The sequence below is a fragment of the Primulina huaijiensis genome, chromosome 4 (genome assembly GCF_012295235.1).
Source record: "Primulina huaijiensis isolate GDHJ02 chromosome 4, ASM1229523v2, whole genome shotgun sequence".
In the NCBI taxonomy this organism is placed as follows: domain Eukaryota; kingdom Viridiplantae; phylum Streptophyta; class Magnoliopsida; order Lamiales; family Gesneriaceae; genus Primulina; species Primulina huaijiensis.
The window spans coordinates 10187703-10190534 of NC_133309.1; the positions used below are offsets into that span (position 1 = coordinate 10187703).

General features: G+C 33.0%; 1 non-coding gene across 1 annotated transcript; it reads right to left on the bottom strand.

The window, feature by feature from the left end:
* Nucleotides 1-2458: 2458 nt before the first annotated feature.
* LOC140975986 (small nucleolar RNA R71) lies at nt 2459-2569 on the bottom strand. Its single transcript, XR_012175121.1, has one exon. It is a non-coding gene; the product is annotated as a small nucleolar RNA R71 (small nucleolar RNA).
* Nucleotides 2570-2832: the final 263 nt, after the last annotated feature.

The following is a 2832-nucleotide window of genomic DNA, read 5'->3' on the forward strand; positions in this document are numbered from 1 at the left end:
GAGATGGTAGAAGTCGGACCAGGCCAGCAAATCCGGGTGGCTCCGGACCTCAGTGTATCCACCCTGGTTAGTTTTATTAACTATTTGAAATCTAATATTCATGTGTTTGCCTGGTCCAAACAGGAGTTGACAGGGATTTCTCCCCTGGTATCTGAACACCAACTGAATATTCTCCCGGGATCTCACCTGGTGAAGCAAAAGAAGAGACAATTTGGTCCGGAAAAAGACAAAGTTATTGACGAACAGGTAAAAGAGCTGTTGAAGGCCGGACACATTCGGGAAGTCCAATTACCTACATGGCTCTCGAATGTGGTCTTTGTGCCTAAGTCCACAGGAAAATGGAGGATGTGCGTGGATTTCCGTGATCTCAACAAAGCTTGTCCTAAAGATCATTATCCCCTGCCCAGGATTGATCAGTTGGTGGCCTCCACTTCGGGTTTTGAATTGCTGAGTTTCATGGACGCTGACCAGGGATATTATAAAATCCCCCTGGCCAAGAATGATCAAAATAAAGCTAGCTTCATCACCTCGGGAGGTACATTTTGTTATATTGTAATGCCTTTCAGGTTGAAGAATGCAGGGGCTACTTACCAGCGTCTCATGAACAAAGTATTTGAGAAGCAACTAGGCCGGAATGTGGAGGTGTATGTGGATGATATCCTGAGCAAGTCCAGAGAGGTTGCCGGATTCATTGATGATTTGGAAGAAACGTTTGCCACTCTAAACCATTATGGGATAAAGCTTAATCCGGTCAAATGTATCTTTGGCGTAAAGAGTGACAAATTCTTGGGGTTCATAGTGACAGACCGGGGGATTGAGGTAAATCAGGAAAAAGTCAAATCTGTTTTGTGCATATCGTCTCCCCGATCTGTCAAAGAAGTTGATGAAACTTAAAATTAATAATTTATTATATGTTAAAACCTATATTTTAAATTTAAGTTTTATTAAAATTATTAAATTATGTTATTTTAGTAATGTGTGTTTATATTTAAATGTCTTACTAAATATGTTTTATTTTCAGGTTTTCTACGTGTTAGTAAAATAATGATAACTCAAGCTAGAAAACTCAAATGGAGATGATTCAAACATGTTTGGAATCCTTGAAAAATTATCTACAACTTTGCAGAAGACATAATTGCTTAAAAAGTTGATTAAGATGATCAAATTGTGAAAATATCAAAAAGAGGAAAAATTTACTTTCACCATGACTAGCATATAGCAAAAAAATAATAACTATTTGAATATTTAACCAAATGAGGTGAACCAAGTGGCCAAATTCATCTACAGACAATTCCCCACATGTTTGCTGTTTTGAGCAGAGTAAAATTCGGTGATTAAAGTAGTGAAACAAAGCATTGAAAGAAGGTACATAGAATTGAAGTTGGAGGAGACAAAGACTATTATTACAACTACATTGCATTAATAGAATTTTTGACCCTTTATCTCATTTGGCCTATAAATAGAGGCCTTGTGCTAGCTTGAGAATCATTCTATCACATTGTAAAATATAGTGTGAGTGTGCATAAAAGTTCTAAGTTCCAATATATTTTTCATTTTCCAAATTATGAGTGATGTTTTTAGTGTTGATCAAAAGTACGTTCATGGAAAGCTAAATCTATTATGTCAAGGTGAAGAAGATGAATTTTTGGTGAAGTAAGATTGTTTATATTTTGTATATTCTATCTTTATTTCTTTTCATTTTGCTAATTTCTTTTTATTGTAGGTATAAAAATGAATTATTTGTTGTTATCAATTTACATCAAATTCTTGATACCATTGAAGTGGTTATCTTGATTTGNTAATATCGGTGAATACGGTCTCGTACTTACGAAATATATTACTTGCAGACAACCTACACTTGGGTGAATTACAATTTAAGTAGTAACAAGTTTTTGGCGCCGTTTCCGGGGAGGTATAAATTAAGTTTATATTTGTTAATTATGTTTTATTTATAAGTATTGTGTTTTTTTTTGTATGAGTATTTGGAGTCGAAAAAAAGTGGTATACTTATTCGAGTATCTGAAAATAATTTAAACATGGATGATAATTCAAATAATCAAGATAATGATAACAATAATAACAATAATAATCAAGAACATGATCAATTAAGAACACTTAGGCACCATATTAACCCTATTAGAACTAGTGCCCCATCTTGTTTAGTTTTTCCTTCCGAGACATCTAATTTAAACTTTAAACCTCAAATTATTCAACTTTTACCAAATTTTCATGGCTTAGATTCTGAAAATCCATATTTACATTTAAGAGAATTTGAGCAAGTTTGTAACACTTATAATGATCAAAATTGTAGCATGGATATAGTTCGATTAAAGCTTTTCCCTTTTTCTTTAAAAGATAAAGCAAAAACATGGCTACAAAATTTGAGATCAAGTTCAATAAGATCATGAGAAGAAATGCAACAACAATTTCTCAAAAAAAATTTTCCTTCCCATAGAACAAACTCTTTTAAAAGACAAATTACTACTTTTTCTCAAAAACAAGGAGAAACATTTTATCAATGTTGGGATACATATAAAGAATTACTTAATACATGCCCACATCATGGTTTTGAAATATGGAAAATAGTTTCTCACTTTTATGAAGGTCTAATACCTAAAGATAGGCAAATGATAGAATTCATGTGTAATGGAACTTTTGAAGATAAAAACCCAAATGAAGCTATGGAGTATTTGGATTCATTAGCAGAAAATGCTCAAAATTGGGATAATATAGGCACAATAGAACCACCAACAACTAAAATCAATAATTCAACAAATGGGGGTGGTATCTATAATCTTAAAGATGATATAGATATTCAAGCTAAACTTGCAT